Here is a 14,359-nt window from a genome sequence, read left to right on the forward strand (position 1 = left end):
TTCCAGTTATGGATGAGCCAGGAGATTGGCAATTCCTCTCCTCCAAAATCAACTATAAAGCTGAACAAAATTGCCATAGACATTTATTTTGTGCTCTGGAAATTGACCAGAGGCATACAACAATCTGAGAAGCATTTATGCTTGATGAACTGCTGCCCTTCTTGGTAAGAACGAGGGAATCTGAAATGCTCTGGCTTGGGGCTGCTCCCATTCCTCCCCGTCTCCCCATCTCAGTAAGTGGGAGTAACTGGCAGAGAGAGGCAGGCCCTGAAGCCTTGTAGCTTTTCTGCATTGGGCTGGAGGAAGAAATTCTATTTGGACAGTTAGTAATGCCCATGCCCAGAGGCACTGCCAGGGGAAGTGACTTCTCAGATGCAGGTGAGCAGGAGAAGGCCAGTGGCTTGGCTCTACTCACCAGTGGTTGCAGATTTGTTTGGGGCAAAGCATATTCCTGGCAGAGGGTGCCTGTGTTCCTAATAGAGACCAGAGAGTGTCCCCAAAATTCACACACTCCTGGATGACCCTGGTTCAAAAAGGCCCTGTAGAAAATAAAGGCTGGGGCATACTTGAAAATATCCTGAACTTTGAGTGTATTCTCCTCAACATACACAGATCAGTCAGCAGAAGATGAAAGACGTACTGGTTTGAAGTGTTTGAGCACAACTGTCTAGCCATTGACAGACTATTAAGGCATGAAAATGCAGGAGTCATCTCTGGGAAGAAAGACTTAAAAATAAAAACAAGAATATTTTTAAAAAATCAGTGCTGCTAAGAAAGAAAGGAGGGGGTAGAAAGAAAACAGCAGAAACAACAACCTTCAGATAGGAAACTTCAGAATTTGTTGCAATATATTATCTAAAATGCAGTCTTCAACCAAAATTTATGTGACATGTAAAGGAACAGGTAAGTGTAACCCACACTCAGGAAGAAAATAAAACAGCCAACTGAAATGGTCTTTGAGTATCCTCAGAGGTTTAATTTTGCAAAGACTTCAAAGCCGCTATTATTAATATGTTCAAAGAACTAAAGAAAGCCATATTTCAAGAATTAAAGGAAAGCCTGACAACACTATAGCACCACAGAGATTAACAAAATGTATATAAAAACGTTAGAAAAAGAACCAAATGGAAATTCTAGAATCAAAGAGAATAACGGAAATAAAAAATTCATTAAAGTGTCCTGGAATGAGCTGAGACTCAGCATCAAGGGACTGAGAAAAACCCTAGAATGAGCTGAGAATAAACATCAAGGGATTGAGAGAAACTTCTCGACCAAAAGGGGAAGAGTAAAATGAGACAAAGTGTCAATAGCTGAGAGATTCCATACAGAGTCGAGAGGTTATCCTGGAGGTTATTCTTATGCATTAAGTAGATATCACCTTGTTGTTCAAGATGTAGTAGAGAGGCTGGAGGGAATTGCCTGAAAATGTGGTGCTGTGTTCCAGTAGCCATGTTTCTTGATGATGATAGAACAATGATGTAGCTTTCACAATGAGACTCTGTGAATGTGAAAACCTTATGTCTGATGCTCCTTTTAGCTACTGTATCAACAGAAGAGTAGAACATATGGAATAAAAATAAATAATAGGGGGAACAAATGTTAAAATAAATTCAGTTTGAAATAGTGGTAAATGAAAGTGAGGGGTAAGGGGTATGGTATGTATAGCTTTTGTTTTCTCTATTATCATTTTATTTCTTTTTCTGTTGTCTTTTTATTTCTTTTTCTAAATCGATGCAAATATACTAAGAAATGATGAATATGCAACTATGTGATGATATTAAGAATTACTGATTGTATATGTAGAATAGAATGATATCTAAATGTTTTGGTTGTTAATTTTTTTAATTAATAAAAAAAGTTTTAAAAAAATTCACTGAAGTGGTAATTAATAGATTACACTCTATATAGATGGCAATTAATATTTAAAAATTTTAACTTATGTGTGAGACTAAAGCAAAAAATGTTTATTTGGTACAAAATTTATATTTTGACTAGTGCATTTCCTAATATAAGTTATGTAGACAGCTTAATTGAACACCATAAGTACATGGAAACTTGAGTAGGACATAAGATTTTGTTGATTTGTCCAGAGTGATGCCCCGATAAATCCAAGAGTGATTTGAACAGTGAATAAAAAAGTATTTGCAAAGTCCCCTTTGGGGAATGGTGAGAAAGGGGGAAAATTCAACTTCCCCAAGTTGAATTCTTGATATTCTCACAAGCAGTGTGGACAACCAAAGCTATAGATCGAGTCCCCATTCTTGGGGTTTGTTCATATGAAACTTAGCCCCACAAAGAATAGGTCAAGCCTACGTGAAATTAGGCCTAAAAGTCACCCCCAGGAGAACCTCTTTTGTTGCTCAGATGTGGCCACTCTCTCCAGCCAACACAGTAAGCAAACTCACCACCCTCCCCCTGTCTACGTGGGACATGACTCCCAGGGGTGTGGACCTTCCTGGCAAGGTGGGTGTTCTAGTTTGCTAGCTGCCGGAATGCAATATACCAGAAATGGAGCAGCTTTTAATAAGGGGAATTTAATAAGTTGCAAGTTTACAGTTCTAAGGCCGAGAAAATGTCCCAATAAAACAAGTCTACAGAAATGTCCAATCAAAGGCATCCAGGGAAAGATACCTTGGTTCAAGAAGGCCGATGAAGTTCAGGGTCTCTCTCTCAAGTGACATGGCCCATGGCGAACACAGTCAGGGCTTCTCTCTCAGCTGGAAGGGCACATGGTGAATACAGTGTCATCTGCTAGCTTTGTCTCCTGGCTTCCTGTTTCATGAAGCTCCCCGGAGGCGTTTTCCTTCTTCATCTCCAAAGGTCACTGGCTGGTGGACTCTCTGCTTCGTGGTGCTGCAGCATTCTCTGCTCTCTCTGAATCTCTCATTCTCCAAAATGTTTCCTCTTTTATAGGACTTCAGAAACTAATCAAGACCCACTCAAATGGGTGGAGACATGTCATCCCCTAATCCAGTTTAACAACCATTCTTAACTAAATCACATCAACCAGGGAGATGATCTCATTACAGTTTCAAATATACAGTATTGAATAGGGATTATTCTACCTTTAAGAAATGAGATTTATATTAAAACATGGCTTTTCTTAGGGGGCATACTTCCTTTCAAACCAGCACAGTGGGACAGAAATTCTAGAATGAGCTGAGACTCAGCATCAAGGGATTGAAAAAACCTTCTCAACCAAAAGGGGGAAGAGTGAAATGAGACAAAATAAAGTGTCAATGGCCGAGAGATTCCAAACAGAGTCGAGAGGTTATCCTGGGGGTTATTCTTACGTATTAAATAGATATCACCTTGTTAGTCAAGATGTAATGGAGAGGCTGGAGGGAACTGCCTGAAACTGTAGAACTGTGTTCCAGTAGCCATGTTTCTTGATGATGATTGTATAATGTTATAGCTTTCACAATGTGACTGTGTGGTTGTGAAAAGCTTGTGTCTGATGCTCCTTATATCTACCTTATCAACAGACGAGTAAAACATATGGAATAAAAATAAATAATAGGGGGAACAAACGTTAAAATTAAAAAAAAAATTTTTAATTCATTAAAGTGTGTGATATCTAGTGTTAACTCATTAACTTGGCTAGGCTATGGTATTCATTTTGTTTTTGTTTTCTTTTACAGTCAATGGAAACCCTTTAATAGTCTTAGCATTGAACAGTTTGGGGTAAGAACTGATCTCTCTGATAGTTCAAGAAGTCAGTCTTTTTGCAACAGTGTCTTGGAGAAGGTTTACCTTCTCCAATTCATCTTCATGTGGCTGGAACACACAGCCGATCTGAACTATATTTACTATATTTACCTTTCCTTTCTTTACGTATCTTCATGCTGAAAACTTGCTGGAATTTTTTCAGAGCAGGTAATTTAATTTGAACTGAAGCTCTCTCAGCCTCTTATGGAGAGTTTCAAGAGTACCATCTTCTCTTCTCCTGGATAACCCTGGTTCTAGCCATTGACAGACTGTCTAGCCATTGACAGACTATTAAGGCATGATAATAACACCGGCAGCATCCTAACCAAACATTTTTCTAAGCTGATGTTATTACTGTAAGCACTTGCTTGCAAAATGTCATCAGCTGATCAGGTGTCATGCACCGAGAAATGTTCTTGGAGGCCGTTGTTTGCAAAAGCACCTTCAAGCACTTCTTAAGGCTCCTAGAAAGTCAGCATGTTTAGCAAATTCTGGCTGAGAAAAAAGAAGTTATGACAGATGCTGTGTAAATGTCCTGAAGGGCTGGAGCACCTCCCAGATGGTACACATCCAGGGCAGAAACACGATTCTGGAAACACAAGGGCTCTATGATGAATAGTGTTCATCTTTCTAATCAAAGGTTTCCATGCGGGGTTCTTAGAATATATGTCCAATGCAGTGCTGTTTGGAAAGGCAGTTTATTAAAAGCCTTCTTTGGGATGAAACAGTTGGTGAGAGCAATGCGAACCTTATGGGAGAGGATAGAGGTGACAGCAGCTGTCCACAGCAATCATTGAAGGAATTCTCCATAAATCCATCACTTTCATCACTGCTAGAAACTCTTCCCATTCATCATCAGAGGGATCTTCCCAGCAGCAAATGTTGACAATAATTTCTAGAGCAGCCTGTTGAACTATCAGCAATGCAATGATCTATCTCAGGTCCTTGTCAATGGGTGAAGGTAAACCTGAAACAAAGTTTTCCTTCTGGAGGAATTTCTTCCATTTCATCATCTTCAACCAAAGCATGACCATTTTCATTCTCTAATATTTCCTCAGTCTCTGCAGCAGTTTTTAACCTTTGTGTTTTGGCCTCCTTCCTGTGAATAACCATTTATTTCATCAGCATTCTTCAGTACAGCATTTTTTAATTTCCACCTGATTTTAGATGGAATAATGCTTTTTCAGACTTCAAATTGGTGCCTGCCACCAATGTCTTTAATGAAATGTGTTCCATAGACTACGCAGAAGAGCACATTGCTAACTACAGAACTGAAACCATTCAGTAGCTTTGGATTTTCTTCAGACACTATCTGCAAGCAATGTGCATATATTCCACAGCACGTCCACAACCTCTATGTTTTCAATAGAATTTGTCTGATCTTTTTTTTTCCACCAGTGGAAACATCTCATTTGACTCCAGTCCCAGCATTACACTCTTAGCAGTGCAACCAAGGGAGTCATGATGCCCTTAGTCACTATGTCATGACAAACGTCAAAACTTTCACAAGCACCGAGATGTCTGAGCGTGACTGCCACTGTCTCCCTCATCATCCGGCTGGGGTGGAGAAGCAGCCGCCCAGCTGGTGTCCTCGTGCGCCAGGCCAGGGAGTACCAGCTGCTGCTGCACAAGCCAGGCCCAGCCCCACACAGGTTCACTATGCACTTGATGCTCAAGTGCTTGGTACCCAGGTTTTTGTGTACGTGTGTGCTGTATGGCAGGGTCACTTTTTATTATTTTTTTCATGTGAGTATCCATTATCGCAGCACCATTGGTTGAATTTTTATTTGTTTTGTTTGGTTTGCTTTTTTTGTTTGTATTTTTGGAAAGTGCATGGACCAAGAATCGAACCCGGGTCTCCCACATAGCAGGCAAAATTCTACCACTGAACTACCGTTGCCCCCCAGTGCCCAGTTTTTAAATCAGTAATCTAGGTGTTACCGTGAAGGTATTTTGTAGATGCAGTTAACATCCACAATTGGTTGACTTGAAGTAAAGAAGATTATTCAGGGTAATGGAGGAGGGCTTCAGCCAATCAGTTAAAGGCCTTAAGAGCAAAAATTGTGCCGGCCTGCCCTTCAAATTCTGGACTTGCTAGCCCCCACATTCCTGTGATCCAATTCCTTAAAATGAATCTCTTACTATATATTAATATAACATATCACACACACACACACATCCTATTGGTTCTATTTCTCTGGAGAAACCTGACTGATGCAGAGGGCTCAACAACAGATTTGAGGTGGTAAAAGAAAGAATCAGTGAACTTGAAGGTAGATTAATAGAAATGATATATCTGAACAAAAGAGAAAAAAGACTGAGAAAAATTAACAGAGTTTCAGAGACCTGTGTACAACCATAAACAAACCAAAACACATGTAATGGGAGAACCAGAAGGAGAAGAAAGAAAGGAGCAGAAAAAATATTTGAGGGAATAAGGGCCCCAAACTTCCTAAGTATGATTACAAAAACATTAATCTGCACATCCCAGAAGCTCCTTCTGGCACAATTCTCCTTACTTTTTTTCATTTGGTGAGAAGATCCTGCTGCATTTTTTATGTATAGTATGGGACAGGAAGCACTTAGGTTTCAAAACTGATTTATCCTTGTTGACTCCATAGACATGGAGAATTTCGAAATTTGAGTTTCTTTCCAACAATTGCTTCTTGCTCATTCAAATGATGCTTTGACTTAAATGGGGACTGAATCTCATTTATGGTCAGAGGAAAGCCTAGACGAAAAGACTAAAAGCACCTTTATGTGATTATTTAACAAATTTTGAAAGAAAAAAATATAAAGAAGGAGAAATCACTCATTATCCCACTACCCAAAACAATTTTTATTCTTAACATTATGGCATTTTTCTAGACTAGGTTCTTAAGCTGTCTGCAGAAAATATTTTAAAACTACATGTTAGTAAAAATGTATAAGAATGGAAATGTTTAATCTGGAGTTTACATTGGTGATAATTGTTTCTTGAATGCTATGATGAGATCCATGCTCAAATCATATATTGAACTAGAATGCTCTGCTCAAAGTTTATATTTAAAATTATGTAAAATGTACAATTGAGAAATTATCCTTAAGTGATATCTATGTCCAGATGAAAAGTTTTAAAATGGCACTTAATTCTAACAATGATTTAGCAAATTAGAGATTGTATTTTATTTCACCACGCGTTTTAGTTTGTTAAACTTCTGAAATGTGATAAACCAGAAATGGAACAGCTTTTAAAAAGAGGATTTATTAAGTTGCAAGTTAACTAAGGCATCCAGAGAAAGATACCCTGACTCGAGAAAGGGTTGATTATGTTTGGGGTTTCTCTGTCAGCTGGGAAGGCACATGGTGATGTCTGCTACCTTTCTCTCCCGGTTTCTCATTTCAAAAGGTTTCCTCGGGGGCATTTTCTTTCTGCATCTCCAAAGGTTTCTAGTCTGTGTCTGCTCTGAAGCTTTTTGCTTGTTTGTTTGTTTTTCTATGCTGTATGGTGGGGGTCACATTTCATTATTTTTCCATGTGAGTATTATTGCAGCACCATTTGCTGAATTTTTGTTTATTTGGTTTTTCATTTGCTTGTTTGCTTGTTTGTTTGGGAATTGCATGGGTCAGGAATCCAACCTGGGTCTTCCACATGTCGAGCGAGTATTTTACCGCTGAACTACCCTTGCACCCCATGAAGCTTTTTTTAACATGTGTGTTTCCCTCTTAAAAGACTCCAATGAGTGACCTACCTTGAATGGATGGAGACATCTCCATGGAAACCACCTAATCAAAAGGTCCCAACCACAATTGAGTGGGTCACATCTCCATGGAAATACTTAATCAATAAGATCCCAGTAAGCAATATTGAATCAGGATTAAAGAACATGGCTTTACTGGGTACATAACAGTTTCAAACTGGCACAGTATTCTTATTGCTACTAGGGTAACTTTGTTTCTTGTCACTTTCAATGGACAGAATTAGAAAATATATGATCATTTACATATGTATATGTATATACACATACACATACATACATACACATATATACACATATTCTAGAAATCTCAAGTTTTCCCTGATATCTACAATTCTAATTCTTCTGGCACAGTTCTCCTTGCTTTTTTTCATAGCCTATTCGTATATATGATCCTTCTTCCACAGTGAGAACCATGGTTTCAAATTCACTCACACTAAGAGAAGTGAAAATTAAACCACACTGAGATACCATTTCTTACTGGTTAAAATGAAAAAGCTTGACAATACACTTTTGTGGCAAGGCTGTAGGGGAACAAGCAATCAGATACACTGTTGCCAGGAATGAAAAATGGAACATCCTCTAAGAGGGGAATTTGGCAGTTACTAACAAAACTACATATGCACTTATACTTCAACCCAGAAACACTTCTGAAAATTAAAAAAATAGTGCAAATGCTCAAAATCATTCATTGCAACATTGTTTATAATTGCAAAATATTGGAACTACAAAATGTTCTTTTCTTTTCTTTTTTTGGTTAGCTCCTGACATTCAAAGAAAGCTGTCATAACACTAGCTGGATATAAGCCTAAGGAATTCACATTTCAGAGTCTAAATTATAGTGACAAGACATTAAAATATCAAAACGTTCAGGTTTCTACAAAAGATTATGAAACATACAAAGAAACAGGAAGTGAAGGTCTGGACAAAGGATTGAAGCATTAAAGACCATCAATGAGGGGAACGAGTCCAGGGGCATACCAGACAAAGACTTTTAAGAAATGGTCCTAAATATGCTACAAGAGCTAAAGAAAGACATGAACAAAGAACTAAAGGAAATCAGGGAAATTATAGATGAGCGCAAAGAGAATATCAATATACAGATGGAAATCATGAAAAGGAACCAAATAGAGTTGAAGATTACAGTTATAGAAATTACATATTCCCTAACAGAGAGGAACTGCAGAAGAAAGAATCAGAGAACTTGAAGATAAGACAATTAATGAAGAGGAAAGGATGAAGAAATGTGAGATGAGACTGAAGAACCTTTGGGACACCACCAAGTGTACCAACATATGCATTGTGAAAGTCCCAGAAGAATAAGAAAGAAAGGGACGGAAAGAATATACAAAGACATAATGGTTGCATGTGCCCCAAATTTAATGAGACGTGAATATACACACCCAATATGCACAACAAACTCTAACCAGGGTAAAGCCAAATAAACCATATCACAGGCATATTATAATCAAACTGTCAAACACCAAAGATAAAGAGAGAATTCTGAAAGCTGAAAGAGAGAAGCTGTGTTTCACCAAGGGAGCCTTGTTAGATGATGAAGTGCTGATTTCTCATCAGAAACCATGGAGACAAAAAGCAAATGTAGCACGCTAAATGCAAGGTGTTAATAACAGGTTGGTATGCGGTAATTCTATATTTTATGCATGCTTTTTCTGTAAACTTACAACTTTTGTAATTTAAAAAAAAAGCAGTGGGAGGATATACCGGAGTGCTGAAAGCAAAAACAAACAAACAAAAAATTGCCAATTTACAATTCTGTATTTGACAAACTGTCTTTCAAAAATGCGAGAGAGATTAGTGTAATGGCTAGATATATCCTAGAGTATATTAAGCAGATAATCAAAAAGTATTGGCAAAGTCCCTTGGGGGATGGGAAAAAAAAATAAAACTATTAGACCTTACCATCAGGGAATCCCCTGATACTGTGTCAAACTTTAGGGACACCCAAATCAATAGGCCATGCCCTCATCATGAGGCTTACTCTTGTGAAGTTATGGAGGTAATGGAGAAGCTTAGACTACCTATAGGCATGCCTAAGAGTTACTTCTGGAGGACCTTTTTTGTTGTTCAGATGTGGTTTCAGTCTCTCTAAGCCCAACTCTGCAAGTGAAATCATTGCCTTCCCTCCTACATGGGACATGACATCCAGGAGTGAAAGTCTACCTGGAGATGTGAGAGATGTCCCCCAGTGAATCCAGACCTGGCACCATGGAATCAACAATTCCATCCTGACCAAAAGGGGAAAAAGAAGTGTAATTAATAAAGTATCAGTGGCAGAGAGAGTTCAAATAGAGTCCAGAGGCTGTTCTGGAGGTTGCTCTTATGCAAGCTTCAGTTGGACCTTGCTACCTATCATAGCCTGCCAACCCCCAACCAGGACTATTCCAGCCAATCCTGAAGAACACCTAGGGCAATTTATAAGATTCCACAAGGGTTCCATGTATTAGAGTAACTTTCCAGAAGCCAACCTCCAGATGGGTCCCTGGTCCAGATAAGTCCTGAAACCTAGGCCAGCCTCTCCAGAACATCAGATAGTTCCATCTCCCTACCCCATATTAGTGACAGACCCTTCCAATATGAAAAACTTAGAATTACCACAGCCCAAATAACCCTAAAGAGTGGGATGGAAAGACCAAAGTGATGGTGGAGTTATACAGAGAAGATAGGATTCAACAAATGAATATGGATGTTGAATCATTAAGTTGATATCTCTTTTAGTCTCCAATATTTTAGAGCAGCTAGAAGTAAAAACCTAATTGTGAAATTGTAACCCAATTCAGAGTCAAACTCTGAAACGTGTCCTACAGCTAATTGTGGTGCTGTGCTTTAATATTTATAGCTTTTTTTGTGTATATGTTATTTTTCACAAAAAAGAAGGAAAAAAAGTCAATTGTGATGATAAAAATAAGTATTTAAGCCCTCTAGCCTCCTATATTCTGGAGCAGCTAGAAGGAAAAATATGAGAGGATCGTATGGTAGCCAATGACAAACTCTGGGATCTGTCCTGTAACTACTTGTTGAAGAGTGCTTTAAAAACTATTGCTTTTTTATTTCTTTGCTTTGTATATATGTTATAATATACAATTAAAAACGTTTAAAAAATGCAGGAGAAATCGAAACATTCTCAGAAAAACAAAAGCTGAGGAAGTTTGTTAGCACTAGACTGACCCTATGTGAGATGATAAAGAGAGTTCTGTGGGTTAAAAGTACAGGATAATAGACAATTGTTTGAAGCCACATGAAGAAAATAAGGATATCTGGTGAGGGTAATGAAAGGGGTAAATATAAATGCCAGTGCTTTTGTATTTTTGTAACTCCACCTTTTACTTCCGACAGGATCTAAAAGGCAAATGCATAAAAGGCAACAATAAATCAGTGGTTTTGGAATCATAATGTGTAAACATGTAATTTGTGACAAGAACTACATAAAGGTGGGCAGTTGGAGGGGTACAGGAATATAGTGTATACTATTGAAATTAAGTTGGTATCAGAGTAAACAAGATTCTTATAGATTTAGGATGTTTCATTTAGGCCCCATATAACTACAAAGAAAATAATGGAGAATATGCAAGCTCATGGAGATAGAAATTAGAGAACAAGTTGCCAGTGACTGGGGGCAGGGGGAATAGGGCCCTAATGCAAAATGGGTGTAGGGTTTCTGTTTGGGGTGATGGGGAAGTTTTAGTAATGGAAGGTGGTGAGAGCACCACAATACTGTGAATGTGATTTATCCTGTTGGATTGTTTGCTTGGCAGTGGTTGAGATGGAAAGATTATATTGTACATATAGTCCCACAATTAAAAAAAAATAAGAAAGTGCAACTAAAGAGATGATGACTATTTAAGAAAATATGTGATCCTGGACAGGTTCTAACATGGGAATAGAGAAGACGCATAAGGACATTATTGGGACATTGGAAAATATATAAGCTTTATACTAATGTTGAATTTCTTGAACTCAATAACTGCACTTAAGGTGGATATGTAAGTTAATATCCTCATTTTTAGGAAACGTACATGATAGTTATAAGGGTTCAATGATCATGATATATATAACCTACACGCAAGTGTTCAGAAAATGGGTTGATAAATAGAACAGATATAGATGAATTGATTGATTGATGGATCAATAGCCAGAATGATGTGTCTAATGTGGTAAAAATATTAAAATTGATGGATCTGGATATCTGGGGGGTAGGGTGTATTGGAGAGTAGGGTGTATACACTCCATACTCTCTGTATGGAGTGCATATTAGTTTGGTAACCACCCTGTAAGTCTGAAAGTATTTCAAAATTGAAAGAGTTTAAAATTGGAAACTAAAAAAACTGGCTGCGCCATTTTCCCCCCAGCATGCATGAGAGTTCCTGTTTCTTCCCAACCTCTCCAAAATTTGGTATTATAGTCGTTTTAGTTATCGCAATTCTGGTTATGGATAGCGGTACCTCATTGTGGTTTTAATTTGCATTTCCTTAATGACTGATAATGTTGGCATTGTTTCATATGCTAATTAGCTATTCCTTTATGTTCTTTGTTGAAATATATCTTTGCACCTTTAAACCTTTTTAAAATTAGGTTGATTGTTTTCATTTTATTGAGTTATAAATATTCTTTATAAGTTTTGAATACAATAAGCTTTTTACAGTTGTATGATTTGAAAATATTTTCTTCAAGTCTGTAGCTTATCTTTGTATTTTCTTGTAGTTTATTTTGTTCCTTTTGAGGAGCAAATGTTTTACATTTTGATAAATTCCAAATTATCATTTTTTTCTTTTATGGATTCTGCTTTTGTGTCATAGGTATGAAATATTTGCTTAACTCAACGTAAAAAATGTAAAAATATTTCTTTGATGCTTTTAGAAATTTTGTTTTATCTCTCAACTTTATGATCCATTTTGAGTTAATTTTTGTATTTGGTGTGACATGAGGGTGTAAGGTCTTTTCTTTTCTTTCTGTCTTTCTTTTTTGGTATACAGATAGCTGATTGCCCAAGTATATTTTGAGAAGATTATCCTTTCTCCCACTGATTTGCTTTGGCACCTTAGTCAAAAATCAGTCTGGGTTGATTTCAGAACTCTTCTGTTACATTCATATCTGTTTTTAAGCTAATATCATACTTCTTGATTACTGTAGCTTTATTGTTAGTACAGTATTTATATTATTTAAGAATACAGAGAATTCAATCTATCTATGCAGCAAATTATCCAGTAAGCTACTGTGGTAGGCAACCTCTAAACTGGTCTTCTGTGATTCCCTCCTCCTGGTTTATGCCTTTGAGGTAGGTTGTGTTAGTGACTTGCTTCTAACAAATAGAATATGGCAGAAATAATAGGATGTCACTTCCAAGACTAGGTTATAAAAAAGCTACAGCTTCTGTCTTGGTGCCCCTTCTCTTTCTTAATTGCTTGGGCAGGGGGACACCACAGCCATCTAGCACATACACTATCGCTTATCTGCTAGATCACATTGGTGTGAAGCAGCCCTGTGGAGAGGGCATGTGGTCAGGAACTGAGAGAAGCTTCCAGCCGACAACCCATAAGGAAGTGAGGCTCTCTGTTAGGCCAATGGTTCATGAGGAACAGAGGCCCATGTGAGAAAGATCGGGAGTAGATCCTTCGCCAGTTGAGTCTTCACAGGCGACTGCAGCCCTTGCTGACAGATCCACGGCAACTTCGTGAGAGACTTCAAACCAGAGGCACCCAGATAAACTGCTCCCAGATTCCTGGTCTCAGAGTTTGTTGGTTTAAGCCCGTAAGTGGATAATATGTATGCAGCAATATATAACACAACAGCTACTATTCAAAGGTTTCTTTTTTAAGGTTAACTTCACATGGCATGGCAAGAATTTTTAAACTGTTAAGAGCTTCTCAAGCTCCTTTTATTCCTATTGTACTTCCAAGGGCAGATTAATGTTAATAGGGAGCAGAAAATGTTGATTACATTTATAAATATCCACACAAGTTAATAATCTCATGAATGTTCTTTTAAAAAAATATATTTTGCGAGGGGTAAGGGGTATGGTATGTATAATCTTTTTTTTTCCTGTTATCGTTTTATTTCTTTTTCTGTTGTCTTTTTATTTCTTTTTCTAAATTGATGCAAATGTTCTAAGAAATGATGAATATGCAATTATGTGATGATATTAAGAATTACTGATTATATATGTAGAATGGAATGATATGTTAATATTTTTGTTTGTTTGTTGTTAATTTTTTAAATTAATAAATAAAAAAAGAAAAAATATTTTTATTGACAAATCTTCATACCCATACAGTCCATACATGGTGTACAATCAATGGCTCACAATATCATCACATAGCTGTGTATTCATCACCATGATCATTTTTAGAACATCTCATCATTCCAGAAAAAGAAATAAAAAGAAAAAATGCACACATACCATACCCTTTACCCACTGTCTCATTGACCACTAGTATTTCCATCTATCCAATTTATTTTTAAATTTATTTTTTATCCATTTTTTTTACTCATCTGTCCATACCCTGCATAAAAGGAGCCTCAGACACAAGGTTTTCACAATCACATAGTCATATGGCAAAAGGTATATCTTTATACAATCATCTTCAAGAATCAAGGCTACTGGAACACAGCTCTACAGTTTCAGGTACTTCCCTCCAGCCACTCTGATATACCATAAAATAAAAAGGGATATCTATATAATGTGTAAGAATAACTTCCAGGATAACCTCTCGACTCTGAGATCTTTCAGCCAATGAAACCTTATTTTGTATCATTTCTCTTTTCTCCTTTTTGGTCAAGAATTCTTTCTCAATCCCATGATGTCTGATCCCAGCTCATCACAGGAGTTCTGTCCCATGTTGCCAGGGAGATTTACACCCTGGGAGTCATGTCCCTTGTAGAGGGTGGGCAGTGAA

General features: G+C 37.5%; 1 pseudogene; it reads right to left on the reverse strand.

Annotated features, from left to right (window-relative positions):
- Positions 1–4,045: 4,045 nt before the first annotated feature.
- Positions 4,046–4,821, reverse strand: LOC143651396 (HEAT repeat-containing protein 3 pseudogene; annotated as a pseudogene).
- Positions 4,822–14,359: the final 9,538 nt, after the last annotated feature.

Source organism: Tamandua tetradactyla, chromosome 12 (genome assembly GCF_023851605.1).
Source record: "Tamandua tetradactyla isolate mTamTet1 chromosome 12, mTamTet1.pri, whole genome shotgun sequence".
NCBI lineage: Eukaryota > Metazoa > Chordata > Mammalia > Pilosa > Myrmecophagidae > Tamandua > Tamandua tetradactyla.